Source organism: Zalophus californianus, chromosome X (assembly GCF_009762305.2).
Source record: "Zalophus californianus isolate mZalCal1 chromosome X, mZalCal1.pri.v2, whole genome shotgun sequence".
In the NCBI taxonomy this organism is placed as follows: domain Eukaryota; kingdom Metazoa; phylum Chordata; class Mammalia; order Carnivora; family Otariidae; genus Zalophus; species Zalophus californianus.
The window spans coordinates 89,473,213-89,491,561 of NC_045612.1; positions in this window are offsets into that span (position 1 = coordinate 89,473,213).

The window sequence follows — 18,349 nt, forward strand, 5'->3', positions numbered from 1 at the left end:
AGATGCTTAACAACTGAGCCACCCAGGAGCCCGCCCTTATGATTTTCTTAATAAATGTCTTTCTCTAGCTTACTTTTTGCAAGAATACAGTATACGATACATAGAACATACAAAATATGTGTTAAGTGACTGTTTATGTTACCGGTAAGGCTTCCTGTCAACAGTAAAGTTTTTGGAGAGTCAAAAGTTACGCGTGGATTTTTGACTGCACAGGAGGGTTGGCGCCCCTTACCCTCACGTTGTTCAAGGCAAGGGTCAACTGTATATTGTTTGTGAGAGGTTAGCTTTTTCAAAAACAATAGAAGAAGAGCTAATGCTTACTGTTCATCAACTGAAGAAGGGTGTTGGGGCAGATTAATGTGAGCGCCAACACAGTATGTCTCAAAGTTGAATTAAGTATGGAGCCCTTCTAAATGGTTACAAAGAAAGTTCTCTTGGACCCATAAGACTATGTTTTTGGATTTTCAAGTGTCTTTGGTCCTTAGTTGTTGAGACAATGACTTTATAAACTAAATTCTCGTTTTATGAAACTATCCTTAAATCGGTGATTATCACCAGGAAAGGATTTGGTTTTACAACCAGCACCAACAAAATGAACATTATTATTACAATAAAGAGAGAACAAAAACTTCTTTGTAGGAATCTTGTTTTTTTATTTTTGGTATTTTATAGTGTTTTGACATCTTGAGGTTTTGCTAATCCTAGAGAGACTGCCCCTCCCAGGGCTCAAGGAATTCCTGGAGATAGTAAACAGCTTGCCCGCAAACAAAACTTTCATATGCAAATCAACCCATCCCTAGGCCTTACCACCAACCACCTCCTTTATCAAACTTACACACCAAACCAGTATCCCCCACCCTAAATCACCCCAGGGCTACATACCTTCCAAATGGGGACCTCCCCATAGCCCAAAGCCCGCTAAAATTATTCAAACTAGCCAATCTTAATGCTCCCCTGGCCTGGTCCCTTCCTTCCTGTGAAAATCACAATAAAGGCTTTTTTGCCCATCGTCTCTCCTCCATCCTTCTGCCTCCTGATCCACCCCGGCACTTCCTGTGTGACTCGGCACGGTGTGACATGTCCCCTCCACTTGGGAACTAGGAGTAGTCAACTCTTCTTTCAAAGACAGTTACCTTCACGCCCGTCCCCTCACCATAGCCAATGAAAACAAATCCTGGGTACATTTCAAGACATTCTTAGAATCTCAGACAGGAGCCCTAGTTTGAGAGACATGGCTCTAGAACAGCCATTCCAAAGTGTATTCCCTGGACCAGCAGTTATCACCTGGCAGCTCGTTCGAAATGCAAATTATTGGACTCTGTCTGAACTTAAAGCATCAGACCCTCTGGGGGGGCGGGGGGCCCAGCTGTAAGGCCTCCAGGGGATTTCAACACTTCCTCCAGTTAGAGAAACCCCACCCTCTAGCCCTCCGTGGCAACCTTCTATGAGCTTTTGGTTGTGAGGCTCTCTTTGCACTCTCCTGCCCCTTTTTCTTCCCGCATGTTTTTGGGGCTCCAAGGCTTCCTTCATGAAGCTGTCTATGTACCGCGGGCGTCAGTTCCTGGCCTTTCAAGCCACCTTTCTCCGCTATCAGTTTCACTCTGTGAAAGCAAAACTTATCATTTCTTTCTCTCTCAAAATTGCCCAAGTGCAGGCTCGGCCTTGAGAGTGACGCATCCTTATGTTTTGTGTCCCAGGCTCTCCCTTGGTTGCACCCAAGTCCCCACCTCGGGTCCACAGGAACCACCGGTCTTATTGGGGTGAAGGGGCACCATGCACAGGAGAGACCAAATCTCAAAACTGGAGGTCAGGGCCTACATTTCCAAGACCTTTATGGCTTTATCTGCTCATTCCTGTCGCACAAAGAAAAGTAATTAGCCTTTTTCTCAAACTGAAATCTTCCTAAAGCTTGGAAGCTGTAAGACATATAAATATATATATATATATTTGAATATGATTTTGATGAGAATGTTTCCATAATCATTTTCAACCGAGTGAAAGTCCTCTCTCTTCCCCAAGTGCTGAAAAATGATCCAATGCAACCTGCTACAGTTTAATAGGGAGACTTATTCAAATTAACGTAATCCTACTTGTTTCTCACAAAGAGAGGTGTTTTCTTTCCCTTGTTTGCATAGATGAATGTTTAAACTTTTCATCCACGTGTAGTGACATCACAGGCTCTGCTTTATTTGCCAAGTAAACAAATCGGCATGTGAAGACCTCATGCACAAAAAACATAAATATTTCCTAATCATTATCACCATCTCGCGTTATTTATCTGGTTCCCAGCACAAAAACCATCATTTTAAAAAACCTTGAGAAATGTCTCCCAAGGGGCTTGGATTTCAGCAGAGGTGAGAGCATGGGGGGCTGGGAGAGAGGAATGGAAGTCCGCGCGGTCGGCTTGCCCCAAAGGAGACCTGGCATCCATCCGGCTCTGCCAGAAGTCCACTGTAGCACATCGTAAAAGTCACTTAACCTCTCAGGCTCTCTTTCCCCCCTCTTCTCATTTTAGTTTATTTTTTTTCAAGATTTTATTCTTAAGTCATCTCCACACCCAACATGGGGCTCGAACTCACAACCCCGGGATCAAGAGTCGCACACGCCCCTAACCGAGCCTGGAGCCTGGCCAGGCACCCCGCTCTCTTCTTGGATTTTTTTTTTTTTTTTTTTATAATGTCAACAAGGCCAATGAACCTCTGTGGCTCAAAACTTCTACAGTCTAGAAAGAGTTGGATCCTTTCTTGCCCCATTACGAGACTTGGTCAGCTGTGAGAACACAGCTTTGGCGCTGACATGGGTGGTATCCGTGGAGGCGTACAACTGTTCCAGAAGCACAGCGGTCTGGGGTGGCCTCCTGCCCTGGAAGGACCTGACCATGCATCGCCTTCCAAGCTCCTTCTTATTCAGGAAGATTCTTTGCCCTGCAACAGGCTCTCCTGCTGACTTTTCTTCAGCGGGAAGAGCGAGGCTTTAATCTCACAATGCCATGAGGTTACATTCTCCTCAAACGGTGATTCTTGATCTTGGCTTCACATTTGCCTCACGCGGAGGAACTCGAAAAAAAATCACACTATCTAGGTCCCCCCGCCCCCGGGGATTCTGATTTTGGCCTAGGGTATGGCCAAGGCATTGGGATTTTCAAAAGCTCCCCAGCTGGTTCCGAAGGCAGCCAGATTCCAGAACCAGTGCCGAGGGATGTCGCTACAGCCATTCAAAAGGCTGGCCTCAGATCCCTCGGGGAAGATGGACATTAAAACAAAGAAAGGAGAAAGGAAGAAAGGAATCGCCTGGGGAGAAGACCAAAGGGGAAGCGAATGGGCTGAAGGAGGAAGGATTAGGCAGGTACTGAAGGCAATCCCCACTGTCCTCAGAAAGCAAGTGCTGAACGAACACTTGGCTTCTGGCTTCACGAGAGCCCAGGGGACATGAAAGCTAATCCTGTGCAGAGATGTGTCTGTATTCCACCTGGCTCTCTGCTATCCCTCCCTAAACACTGCCTGGTGTGAGGACCGCTAAGGGGGCAGACTTTTTCCGCGTGCCACCCTGAGCTTGGCACATATGATCAAGGATGCAGCCTGGCTGCTGAAGACAGGAGCCGGGGCCCCCCTGCAGACCCCCCGATTTGGTAGCCAGTGCACCCGGGCATCACAAACAGATGATTGCGTTTCCCAAGCCTGCGCTTTAATTGCCTTTCCTGGCAAGCAGGCTCCCAGGCAGTTTAAGAGAATTGATCCGGTGGAGGCATTTCTTTGGTTGAGGTATTACACTGAAAGCCGTCGCCTGAGAACAAAAGTGATCATATGAGAAGCCGGCAGACGCAGAAACTGCAGGGTCCTCAGACAGATACCTTATTTCATATAGCACCTTAGAGTTTACCAAACCCTCCGACATACTCTGCTATTTAGGTTTGCTTCAGAACATCCCCGTGAGGCAGGTAGGGCATGAACCATCATCAACTTTTGCACCTAGGAACAAAAAAGCTCAGAGTGGCTTAGCCACTGGTCCAAAGTGGCACAGCCCCTCGCTGGTTCTGGACCTATTTGTTCCTGGGTTATTCTCCCTGTCCTTCCTCTTGCTGGACAGACCCCTTCTGGTGCCTGTTCTGGCTGGTTGACTTAGGTTCCTCAGTGCCTGCTTCATGCCCCCCCCCCCCCGTTGTGTGTGTGTGTGTGTGTGTGTGTGTGTGTGTGTGTGTGTGTGTGCGCGCGCGCGTGCGTGCGTGTTTTCCCCTCCGCTCATCTCCGAGTTGCCAAGTGCCTTGTTTGGCTCCTCAGCAATTCCTTTACCTGAGTAACCAGCTCCCTGCATTAAAGTGCTCTGTGTTGAACAATCAAGAGGGTTCTGTTTACCGGCTAGACTCTGTATCAGGCAGGTCCTGGCAGGAAACAGATGGTGCACTCACCAGGGGAAGCGAGAAGCCTCGAGAAGAGGCTGTTTACACTGATGTGGGCAGGAGAGAGGGAGCTGACAGGGCATGGCAGGGAGCTGCTTAGGGACTCACCTTCCCTGGGCCACCAAGGGCAAGGGGAGGAGGGTACATTACCAGAACCAGGCAAGAGCTATAGCCTTGGAAGAGAGGGCCCCTGCCTCATTGAGCTGTGGCTGTCGGTGTGGGAAAGCAGTGGCTGCCAAAATCACATCTAATGGGAGGGAGGGAAATAATACACCTTTCTCTCTTCCCACCCTCTTGTGTCCTGCTGCTGTCTCCCACTGACCAAACCCGACTGAAAGCCAGGGGGCAAGGGTGATGAGGTCCACAGAGGTCAGTCCCCAGGGTCACAGCCAGGGCAAAGGAAAGAGGGAAGGATGTGGGTGTGAGTGTGTGTGCACGCGCGCGTGTGCGTGTGTGTTGGGAAAAGAGGAAGCAAATGGAGAGCAATCAGTTTGACTCTGACTCATAGAGCCAGTAAAATGTTGAGTCAGGACTAACACACTGATGTTCTAATTTCAGGTCCCGAATTTGTTCTAGGGTTGATTAGCCCCAGAAGAAAGATGACACAGAGATCTTACCTTAGTTTTTGATTATTTTTATTGCATACGAAGTGTTGGATATTGAGGTAATTCCAGCTTTGACCTGTTACTTTGGGGTGTTCAAGCCCTCTCTGGGCATGGTGCCTTCAGAAAGAATATCTGATAGATCTCCTAAGAATAACCTCATTCTGATGGAGATTTTAGCTAATTCTGACTTTTTTTATTTTGGGGTGTGTGTGTGCGTGCGTGCGTGTGTGTGTGTGTGTGTGTGTGTTGCTTTCATTGTTTTTCAACGAGCTCATAGTTTTATAATTTAAAAAATCGTGCTCTTCTCTTTTCAGGCTTTATAAAAAGATGATTTTCAGGACAACTATACCTTCAACCCCCAGGCCCATTTCTCCATTATTAATAGTATTCCCGAGTTTCTACGAGTAGAGAACTTCCTTGTTTGACAGACAAGGAGCCCTGAGCCCCTTAAGGGAAGCAGATTGTCCCAAGTGTCTCTGCGAGCTGGGGGACTGAGCTGGGGCTGGACCCAGCTCTCCTGTGTCCCTCCAGCTCCCCGGTGCTGCTCACAGGGAAGACTGATTTTTGCCTCTGCAAAAGCAAGATTCACTGACTTCTTCCCTGAAAGCTTTTATTAGACTAAGAGCCCATTTAAGTGGAAGAAGCAAAGAGAGGACAATGGAGGGTTGGGAAGACGGACCAAGTCTGGCTGGGAGGGAGGCACAGCCGGGGGGGGGGGGGGGGGGGGGGAGAAGACAGGGATGGAGGCGGTGTCGCTGGGAGAAGGACTGGCTGGAAGAAGATGGGGGCTCAGCGACCAGCATACATAAACACAGACCACAGTGACCCTCCATTGCTGTTCCCCAGGAAAATGCGTCCTAATATGGTTTTACTAAAACTAACATCTGTGGAACCATGCTGGGGTAGGGTTTTGCCAAGCTCAGAGGGCTTTACTGGTTTCTGCACACTATGACGTTGCCCTGCCCCCACTCGACAGCATAGGTCTTTTACAGGCGCATGCTTTGTCTTGGGAGGAATGCACAGCTGAAATGGATTGCTTAATGTTCTCGACAAGAGTGGATCTGGTAATGTCTGAGGAAATTCCAGAGAATGTGACTTCTAATTTCACATGAACCCATTGGAGTACTTAGCGTTTATGCGCGCGCGCGTGCGTGCGTGTGTGTGTGTGTGTGTGTGTGTGTGTGTGTCTGAGAGCTCAGTCCACCTGTGAGTGGTACATAGCTGGTGGCTGGGGCAGGCTGTCTCCATTAAGTGGCAGAAAGCTCTGGAGCCCCTGGAACAAACGAAATATGGGGAAATGCAGGACGGACATCAGGAGAGGAAGATAAAGAAGACCCATCGGCTGGCAAGGCTCTGCTCACAGCCCACAGCACTGGTCACTCAATATTTAAAACCATGACATACCACAAAATATTCCAGCAGCTATGAGCTGAGGTGCAGAAAAATTTTGCCCAGTCGGCAAACATATTTGGTACACAATTCTTTCCTTTCCCTCTTTTTTTTTTTAAGATTTTATTCATTTGTTTGACAGAGACAGACACAGCGAGAGAGGGAACACAAGCAGGGGGAGTGGGAGAGGGAGAAGCAGACTCCCCGCCGAGCAGGGAGCCCGATGCGGGGCTCGATCCCAGGACCCTGGGACCATGACCTGAGCCGAAGGCTCCTTTCCTTCTTGTCTTCTTCCCCCCACTCTGAGTGTTCCCACCACCTGCTGCTGTCCTGTCTCCCTGAAGCCTCCAGAAGCTTCAAAGGCAGCATTACACTTGGACCCTCAAGTTCAGATGACTCTCTCCTGGGCCCATCAAGAACACTCCCATTCCTTGGGGCACCTGGCCGGCTCAGTCAGTAGAGCATGCAACTCTTGATCTCAAGGTCCTGAGTTTGAGCCCAACGCTGGGTACAGAGATTACTTAAAAAACAGAAAACAACACTCCCATTCCTTGAGGGCCCCACATTGACAGAAATGGCCCTTAAAACTCCACCCTGAGAGGGGCGCCTGGGTGGCTCAGATGGTTCAGCGTCTGCCTTCAGCTCAGGTCCTGATCCCGGGGTCCTGGGATCGAGTCCCGCATCGGGCTCCCTGCTTGGCGGGAAGCCTGCTTCTCCCTCTGCCTCTCTCTCTCTCTCTCTCTCCCTCCCTCCCTCTCTCTGTCTCTCATGAATAAATAAATAAAATCTTTAAAAAAAAACCAAAAAAACAAAACAAAAAAAAAAAACCTCCACCCTGAGATTTTTTTTTTGTTTCTAAACTTCTTGCCACTTAGAACATCAAGGTGATTCTCTAATTTATACTAAAGTGTGAATGGCTTATGAAAGTTAGATGTGTTGGCTCTCCTAAGGATACTTGTACTTTTTAAAAAGTGGACACCAAATATGAAGCCAAGAGATGGTTTTTGGGTGATAGAAAAAGAACTGGCTTTGGAATTAGAAAGTCTACCCTTAAATTTGTTACCCTCATCGGTGACATCAGGCAAGTGATTTATACTCTCTCCCTTGCTAACCCTCAGTCTCCTCACCTGTAAAAATGTAGCTAATTATCTTCATCATAAGATTGACGTGAGGAGTAAGTAAAATGATGTGTGTAAAAGCAATATATGCAAATATAAGGTATGATACAACTCAAACATTTAATCAATCGTGGTACAATTCCAGGCATGGTGATAGGTTGTGGCCTTCCTGTTGTCACTCCCTTTATACTATAACATGTTCTAGACAGAAACCAGTCTTACCAACATGACATTCTGGCGGTGGAGGGGGCTGTTTATTGGATTTTTCCAAGTGTGAGCACCAAAATCATGAGTGCAACAGTAGAAGGAGATCAACCCAGTCCAGGTAAGTGCCACAACTCCTGGAGGGTTTATTTAGCTCCGAACTTTATGAATTCAACAAAAGAGTTAGTTGAGAAAGAAGTATCTGAGTCTATACAAAAACTCACTAGAGACAGGCTGGTAGATACGGTGTCTGCAGATAAGGATCAGGAAGTTGCTGGCAAAACCAAACCAGCTCAGGTCACAAATTGTTCAGTTGGTACTTGATTCCTATTTAGATTTCTTAACTATATCTACTTCAATTGTAACAATCAAGAGCAAGACAGATATCGAAGGAAAGTTGAGCGATATACCTCCATTCTCACCTCCTTCATCCAACAGAGAAGTTCCTCGTTGTTCACTGGCCCAGAGGGCTCCAGCCAAATATACATACTGGGATTTTCCCAGGGACACCTCTAACCGTTCCCCAGACAGTTACCCTTCCAGTTTAATCACTGCATACCCCCCCCACCGGCTCAGAACCAGTGGCTGATGTCAGTCACCTACTTCATTGACTGGACTTCAGTTTTCCCTGACCCTTTGAGTTCATCACTTGCGGAGCCCCAACCAGGATGTGCAGCCTTACCAAAGAGTGTTTTTCAATTTGTGAGCCTCTCTACGTAGACAGTCTGACAAATCACCAGTTTAGACGCTGCCTTAAGTTGAAATAAAAATTGAATCACATGAAACGGGTTTATCTTAAAAAATCAAAATCTGTGCTGTCCAACAGAACTTTCTGTAACGATTGAAATGTTCTAGATCTGTAACGTCCAGTGTGGTAGTCACTAGCCACGTGTGGTTATCCGGTGCCGGAAATGTGGCCAGGGCAACTAAGGAACCAAATTTTTGTTTTATTTTATTTCGCTAGTTTAAATTTATATGACCACATGTGGCTAGTGGCTACCATGCTAGTCCTTGTAGATTCTAGAACATATGGTAGCCTCACTTATTTACCTCTATTATGGCTTTCTTTTCTGGTTACATCTCTGTGGGCTTCTTCACATTTCCCTAACAAGGTAAAATGATGACGACCGCTAATGTGAGACTTGAAACTAGCATAAAAAATGTAACCATTCTGTGTACAACTATATCACCCATCAGGAGTTTCATCCTGGGAATTCAACAAAGTGAATTCAAAAATTCACAAACAAAATTAAAAAAATTGCACTCAAGGAGATTTATTATTGAACTAACACTAGGATAGCACTCTACTCTGTCAGGCACTAAAGACTTTATCAATACAAACTCATTTAATATTCATAAGAATCCTAATAGGTAGATATTCTTATCAGCCCTGTTTAACAGATGAGGGAACTGAGGTATAAAGAGGTCAATAACGTTTTATTTTTCTTTTTTAAGATGTATTTATTTCAGAGAGAGAGAGAGAGCGATCAGTCACGTGCACGCACACGAGTGGGGGGAGGGGCAGAGGGAGAGAATCTTCAAGCAGACTCCCGGCTAAGTGTGGAGCCCCACCCTGGGGGTTCAATCCCACCACTGATCAGATCTTGTAAAGAGGTCAATAACTTGCTCTACACGTCATAGTTAGGAAGTAGCAAAATGAAGATTCAAACCCAGGGAATCTGGCTTCAAAGTCCATCTAGTATTGGCTTCCAAGCTTCCAGCTTTTCTAGATCAATCCGGTTCTCCTCAAAAATCATCACCCTCTGAACTCCTACAGCACTTACCTTCTGTACAGTCACCCAGCAGGGAACGGGGGCTCTTGGCTATAACCTAGTTGGTGCCAGGAGACAGAAACCAGGTGAGGGAAGCAGCACGCCTCATCGAGATGAAGGTACCACAGGGGTACAGAATCCCCAGCAATGGATGAGTAGAGAGCGGAGGGAAATCTGAAACTGCTTATCCCCTCCCCCATCCACGCAGCCATATATCATCCTGCCAGGAAGAAGAAAATACCTTAAACTACACCTGACTTATTCTCTCTTGGAAGTACACTCTTTAGCATTCTGCACTGAGTCTCAAGACCGCAGGATGATGTTTCCCCTAAATTCTGCTCTGCCGGTCCCCATTTCTTTTCTGTTTTTACACTGTGTTCTTGGAATCTGTTCCAATAACCCATACCTATTAAACTCAAGCCATGAAGATCCCGGGGCACCCCCGACTTAAGCTGCTCTCAAATGAAACCAGAACAATAATCACAGCTAAGCCTCTGGAATCTGGGGGCCTGTCAGGAGCCAATTTCTCCAAGCATAAAAGGGACAACAGCGGTTTTGATGTGGAAATTTTACCTCGACCCTAGTTCTGTATGGAATGATTCCCCAGAATTATTGCCGGCTTCTATGGAAACAACAGATCGGGTATCCCAATGCTCATCTTCATGGACTTGTTCAACTTCGCTGAGGAGATGTAGCGAAGTCAAAGAATGCAGTGGTCGCTTGGTTCTGAAATGAAAACCAGTTTTAATGATCTTTGATCATTCAGTAACATGCACAAGAAAATGGACCATTTCCTTCCCTTTATTGTCAATCATACTGCATTCCAAGGACCACGCTGATTTACCTGGAGACGTTTAACCTTTCTTTATGTTTCCAGGGAAAATGGACAGGAGAGAATATAAAGAAATATAGCTGACAGGTAAACAACTGTCAGGAGGAGAAAATCGGCCGTCTCTAATGTCAGCCTGGAAACAAGTATTCAGCATTCCAAAATATTCTTATAGCGGTGGCTTTCAAAAAGCTTGTAGTGGAAATAATGCAGACAGACATGTCCTACCAGGGCTGAAATTTAGAGGATGGACAAGCCATAAACTCCCCCCCCGCCCCCCATAACTGAGGTGCTGTAACTATGGTGGGGCAGAATAGCAGTGAGTAGAAGCTCGCTATTGCCTAATGTTTCCAGGATGAGTCTATGGGAAATATTAACCATGGCATGGCCCAGAAAAGGGCAAATATGACTTTAACAGATTGGAAGCATTAGTGATGGTTGAAGGGACAAACTTTACCCAATTATGCCTGGTCCTCTTCATTTCTGTTTTCACTGATTGCGACAAATATATATGGCAGGATTTGGTAGAAAGCTGTTCATTGGTTTAGATCATTAAATATGCAATACTTAATGGGGAATGTTTTATTTTTACAAGGTCCCCGTAGAAATTCAAATTCAGTTTGTTAACAATTTGGAATTGTATTTTGTTTTAGCAATAATGTAATGACAACATCACAGGCAAAATGAGCTATTTCATCATTGCCTTTGGTTTTGAATGTAAGCTTTTAAAAAAGTGTACTAAAGTGCACAAAGAAAGCTCTAGTAATCATGAACTGTGATTTAGTGAAATACTGGGTGGTTGTGCTTTTTTATTGCAAATTGTCAAATGGTGCATTAGCAATGTATCAATTGCAATTATACTGAAAAAGACACCTTGACTTAAAGCAAAGTGTTATTTCCTTTCCTTCAGAGATTTATTTGAGTATGGAGAGAACACACTGTTACATACCCCGGTTTTGTATTCAGGCCTGCTGAATGTATGCCCACACAATATTTTTTGCTGCGTTTTCCTCCATTACTTACGAATCATTCTATGCCTCCTGTTATATAATATTTGTCTGATAATTATTGATTTGCAATTAATTTAATCTCATGAAATCATTCATTTTTAAATTATAAAGGGCACTAACGTAATACCATCAGATTAAAACCTAATATTTTGGATTTATAGGCCATATAGGTCTATCTGCCTACTGGATATCTCCACTTGGATTCTGGGTACCTTGAACTCAAGAGTGTCCAAACTCTGAACTCTTTATATTCACCCAGAACTTGTTTCTCCTTCTCTGTTCTCTATCTCAGTTGATGCCACAACCCATCACCCAGTTGCCAGAGCCAAAAACTGGGCACAAGCTTAGATTCTTCTCCATCCCCTCACTGCCTCACCAAGTCTGACCAGGTCTACCTCCTTAATATCACTCAGCTGTGTCCTCTTTCCTCCATATCCACTGCCACGTTCTTATTTCAAGCCAGCACCATCTCATGCCTAGACTCTTGCAAAAGCCTCTCGCCTGGTCTCTGTGCCCCTGAGGTTGTTCCAACATGGCCCTCGAGTACGTACATCCCAATGTCTCCTCGGGGTCCACTAATCCATGACCTCATCCCCTTCTCCTCTTCAATCATTTTTCTCACTCCCCGTCTGTCTGTCTGTCTGACATCCTGGGTTGGTCCTCCCCACTTCTTATTCTCCTTTACCCCAAATTCCTCTTTCAAGGTCCTCCTGGGAGCCATCCCTCTCTCCCCCAACACCGCAGGCTGGCTACCCCTCCTTGGTCCACAGAGAGCACCTGTTATGTTGCATTGCAATTCGTGAGTTACTTGCCTGACTCGCAGTGCCTTGAGGGGAAAGAATGGGTCATTTTCCAGTTTGTGTTTCCAGGGTCCAATACCTCTTTTCATTATAAGTATGCAATAAATACTTGCTTAATGAACGAATGAAATCCAGTGTACCCCATACGTGATGCTCCCTGCTTGGGGGAGTGAGAACTTGCTCGAAAGTGAAGGCAAGGTTAATAGGGCCAATGATGCTGGGTGCACGTTCGCAGACCGTTCTCCAGAAGTCCTTGGGTTTCTGCACATCTTACAAGCAGAGACTCTGACTGCCTTTGTTCCAGACTAATTGTTTTCAAATGTTTGTATAGCAAACAGCCTTAGAGTTAGATAGAGATAGTGTGGACCAAAGGGCAGGTTTGTTTACCGTCCGGTAATAACATCAAGAGTGTCTCCCTTTAGAGCAAAGGTCAGTCATGCTTACTGACCGTTATAAAAGATTCAAGTTCCCTAAGCTCAGGGTCCCTTTCCTATAATGTAACCCACACGCGTGTAGGGTCACTTGGTCCTCTTGGTGCTTCCCTGCGGGAACCGAGACTTAGCAAACCAGCGCAAGGGGCACCCCTGGGGGGCTCAGTTGTTAAGCGTCTGCCTTCGGCTCAGGTCATGGTCCCAGGGTCCTGGGATCAAGACCTGCATCGGGCTCCCTGCTCGGCGGGAAGCCTGCTTCTCCCTCTCCCACTCTCCCTGCTTATGTTCCCTCTCTCGCTGTGCCTCTCTCTGTCAAATAAATAAATAAAATCTTTAAAAAAAAAAAAAAGGAAACCAGTGCAAATGCCGGTGGTATTCTGGCTACAACTATTGTTTATGAGGAAGGAACTGTCCTTTGTCTCTGACCTAGGAATCTTATGTCCTTGGTCAGCATCCATGAAACTGTGCTAAGCTAACTTGGTAGCTTACAAGTAGAGTAAAATCTCAAACCTTTCTCAGCTCCCAGTGTTAACTTGGGAGAACACAATCTATAGCCAGGGATATCAAATTTCCTGGCAAAGGTAGGATCCACATTATGTGTCGTGGGAGTGGTGGTGATCTTTTTTTTTTTAAAGGTTTTATTTATTTATTTGACAGAGAGAGACAACAAGCAGGGGGAGCAGCAGGCAGAGGGAGAGGGAGAAGCAGGCTCCCCACTGAGCAGGGAGCCTGACGTTGGGCTCGATCCCAGGACCCTGGGATCATGACCTGAGCTGAAGGCAGACGCCTAACCGACTGAGCCACCCAGGTGCCGCCCTTGTGGTGGTGATCTTACCCTGGGGGTATGCTTTTGTCTGATGATATGAGAAAAATAGGTTGCCCCATTAACTTCACAGACCACCTTCCTCAAAGGTTAGGCAGGTAACGTAATTGGGTGATGTGGGCTGAGTTGGAGCCATCTACACGGCTCCTGCCAATTGTTGCCCCAACAGAATGAGGAACACTTTCTAGTGTTCACTTCTGCCAAGTGAAAGAAACCTTAGATATGGATTTTTGTCAGAAATATTCTCATTAAGGGGTGCTTGGGTGGCTCAGGTGGTTAAGCATCTGCCTTCGGCTCAGGTCATGATCTCCAGGTCCCGGGATCGAGCCCCACGTGGGGATCCCAGCTCAGCGGGGAGTCTGCTTCTCCCTCTCCCTCTGCCTCTCCCCCTTGTTTGTGCTCTCTCTGTCTCTCTCTCTCTCTCAAATAAATAAATAAATCTTTTTAAAAAATATTCTCATTAATAAATGTTGAGAACCAATTTACCTTTTTAATAACACATTTTACATTAAGCTAAACAAAAGCCCATTGCTATGTGCCACCTCTGCATTAGAACAAATGGAGGGGCGCCTGTTGGCCCAGTTGGTTGAACATGTGACTCTTGATCGCGGGGTTGTAAGTTCGAGCCCCACGTTGGGTGTAAAGATTACTTTAAAAAAATAAAATCTTCAAAAAAGAACAAATGGAAAATAGCCAAGTTCTTGTGAGCTGTTTGCCCACAATGCCAAAAGGAAATCGAGACTTACATACAGCTGCCAGTTACATCAAGGTGGATCAGGACCCCCATCCCAAATCCCTATCTCCAAGATCCGGGTATCTACCCTCTTCTTCCCTCTTCCACACATGGTCTCTTGTTGCCTACATCCTTTCTGCTCATCTTTCTCTAATTACAGGCTGCATTTGTGTTTGTGTAAACCCAATTTCACCCAAGTCGATTTGTAGCATTTTTTTAAAAAAAATCATAAATGATAATAATATCTAATGTTTGTTGAGCACTCAACTGTGTATCAAGCTCAATAGCAAGCAATTTGCATACATTATCTCATTTAATTCTCATAACAATCTTTCCAGAGTATTGTCCTTATTTCACACTGGAGGGAAAAAAATAGTTGGGAGGATGGTTGCCAGGGGATGGGGGGAGGGGAGAGCAGGGAGCTGTGTCATAGAGACTTTCATTTTTGAAAGATGAAAAGAGTTCTGGAGATTGGCTGCACAACAATGGGAATGCACTTAACACTACTGAACCGTACACTTAAAACCTGATAAGAAGGTACATTTATGTTCTATGTCTTTCAGCACAATTTTTGAACAAACAAATACGAAAAATAAAGAAGACTGGAAGAAGGCAAGTCAAAATGGAGGTTATGTTGAGGAGTACCGTTAGAACAGTAGTTATATTTTGAGAGGGCACTTTTCTCTACTTAGAAATTTCCAACAATCAACATAAAAAAAGTAGTTGGGAGTGGGGTTAAAAGGCAAATACCGTATGAAATACCCCCAAAGGGCACACCGATGTATCCATTTCTGGAGCTATCTTTCCTGTTCTCCAGCTTCTGCTGTGCCCTCCATACCACTCTGTTCACAACCAGCCGCCTGGGTGGGTTCATGGGCTTCCTAATGACCGCTAGTCACCAATATCACAGAAGAAATAAAGTTGTGATTATTTCAAGCAATACATAAACCCAGTTAACAACTCACCTTCTGTAGGCTCATCATGGCCAGGAGCTAAGGGCCACTGTTTGGGCTTCTCTGTCCCTTCTTTCCTCAGAGCCCTACAACTCGGCCCCCACAAGGCATCAAATCACACTCGTTGGTCAATTCACAAATATTTATTGAGCAATGACTACACTCAAAACAGGAGACTACTGTTTTCTTAGGCAAACTCACATCCTTTCTGGGGGTGTCATCCCTGCTTCTTTGGGTTCCGAATCAAGCCAAGGGGGAAGAGCCTAAACCATGGCTTTGAGAAGACCACAGATTGCCCCATGGGCTATGTTGGAAATGCTGGATTGGAGAGAAAAAGAAATTCCAGTAACTTTGTAGACCAGATTTGGCTCGCATTGGCCAAATTTTCCTTTGGCAAGCATTGGCCAATTCAAGCTAGAGCTAGGGATTTCAGCTCCTAGTGTGTATGTACACATAAGGATCATTATGTAATAAGAATACATAAAATACATATTTTGTTCAGACTTGGTAAAGAGACTTTATTGAAGAGGATTGTTGCAAGGTGGAGGAGACTATTCCAATAGGGACAATGCTCCTGACCATAAGATCTGCAAGTGTCTCCCATAAAATATAGTTTAATACCCAGTTTATTAGCATCACATGCCATGCAGAGCTATCTAAAAATATTTTATTGTTGGGGTGCCTGGCTGACTCAATTGGAAGAGCATGCGACTCTTGATCTCAGGGTTGTGAGTTTGAGCCCCATGCTGGGTGTAAAAATTACTTTAAAAATATATATATTTTAAGATTTATTTATTTGAGAGAGCGAGAATGAGAGAGAGAGAGTACGTGAGAGGGGGGAGGGTCAGAGGGAGAAGCAGGCTCCTCGCCGAGCAGGGAGCCTGATGCGGGACTCGATCCCGGAACTCCGGGATCATGACCTGAGCCGAAGGCAGTCGCTTAACCAACTGAGCCACCCAGGCACCCACTTTAAAAATATTTTTAAAAAATATTTTATTGTTAATCCTTGCAACGTATCTAAGTATGTTTAATTGCACAATTGGAAGTTCTGAAGTATTTGAAGATAAGGAAACGTGGTCAAGTCTCCCTTTTATTCAATAGTGGGTCAAGGGATGGAATTTAAGCTTCTTCTCTACTAATATTTAGACTGCACCAAATAGAAAAACAGGGGTCCTGGGGGTAGCTGGGTTTGGTGGCATTAAAAACTGAGATAATGGAGCAGTGCTTTAATCTCTTGCTCCAGATATCTGATATTCTGCTATCATTTTTCAGTAATTTTATTTTTCCAAAAAAGCTTCCAATTTTAATATTTTGTCCTACTATCAGAATATGAATACTTGCCTTCACATAATTTTCAGTTGGCCAATATGCTGTCATAATACTGATGGGCTTGTCAAAACACCTGGACATATTCCACTGCAACAGATTATAGGTAGTCCTTGTTTTGCAAACCAGGCAAAGCAATCTTCACCAACGGGAAAAATTACAAGTGTTCTGTGACCTTTAAAAATTGTCAAAAACATTAAAATTTCTCTTACTGTTGGCTAGAAATGTATAAAAAAATGAAAAAATAGTAAAATTAATATTGAGTACACTGCAATTGAAAACATTAGACACATTGAGGAGTAAAGGGTTTTTCTTTCTTCTGGTTTTTTTTTTAAGATTTTATTTTTGAGTCATCTCTACACCCAACGTGGGACTCAAACTCACAACCCCGAGATCACATGCCCTACCGACTGAGCCAGCCAAGCCCCCCTAAAATGTTTTGTTTTGCTTTTGTAAAAAAGAAAAAAACTTATCAAGAGTAGTTTGAGCAGTGCTTGCCTGCTTCCCATCATATAATTTTGGATAGGGAGCAAACTTTTTCTATGCATTGGCAAATTAATTGTCATACTCCTTTCTAAGTATGAATCAGCGTCCAACATTTTGTTCTTTGCACTTTTTTTTTTTGAGAGAGGGAAAGAGAGAGAGCACACAGTTGCGGGTGAGGCAGAAAGGGGCAGAGACAAGAGAGTCCCAAGCAGGCTCCATGCTGAGTGTGGAGCCTGATGCAGGGCTCAATCTCATAACCCTGAGATCATGATCTGAACCAAAATCAAGAGTCAATGCTCAACCAACTGAAACGCCCATGTGCTCTTGTCCTTTGTACTTTTAATGTAAAACATCTCTAAGAGTTTCTTTAATGTGAAATTTTTGCCAGTGTCATTTCCTCTGGTACATCATGCTTTTCATCACAACCATGTTCCTCATTTATACGTTTGATTGGTTCCCCTTCACTAAGTTCTTCTGACTGCATAGCTAGAATTTCTTGAGGACAGAGGCATGGTCAACATTCTCACAGTCCCTTATTTCTTCTACAACTCCGTTTATGTTCGATTCAAATTTAACTTCCGATATTACTACTCCTCGTTTCTTTGTGGCACTTTCATCTTCGTTGGCCAGCTTCCTCTTTTGATTACCCATCTTTGTAAAATGTCACATGGATTCATCACTGGATACCGAGTAGGCCACACAAAGCACATGCTCTGTTGTCCTTGTTGGAACCGAAAAGCAGATCGACAGTGACCAATCAGAGACAGGCTTTGAAAGACGTGATGTAATTTGTCACTGATTGGGCTAGGCGTCTGTTAGTTATGTAGCGATTTGTGGACAAAAGAGCTAGTCTCAAAGTTTGCACTTTATGCAATCACATTGTCAGGGGACTGGTGTTATTAACTATAAACTGTGGTATCTGAAATATTTTCATATCAAAACCATGCAAAACAAGGACTGCCTCTCTAACAAAACCTTGGGCTCCTGTAGACTTTCTCTCCCAACTCTGAGTAAATGAGTGTTTCTCCAGGGTTAGTATCAGAGTTTAATTTGCACAGGTAACTTGGCAATTATGGGATGACCCAAGAAGTCTCTAGAACTCGTACACAAGTGACCCTCCACCCCTTGGAGGAGGGAAGATGGCTTGGGGTTATGACCAAGGCTCTTAGATACCTGGGACTGAACATTTCTAAGGAAGAGGAAAATGCCAGGCTCAAAGCCTGCTCTTGAAAGCATTGCAGTGGAAGTCTGAGGGCTCACAGTAGGCAAGAATCTGGTGGCACCTGTGACCTACAGAAGACACATGAGAAAACAAGTAGGGCTCAGCCACTGGCTCAAATTTGCATCTTTTCTTGGGGCGCCTGCGTGGCTCAGTCAGTTAAGCATCTGCCTTCAGCTCAGGTCATGATCCCAGGGTCCTGGGATTGAGCCCCGCATCAGGCTCCAGGCGGGGAGTCTGCTTCTCCCTCTCCCT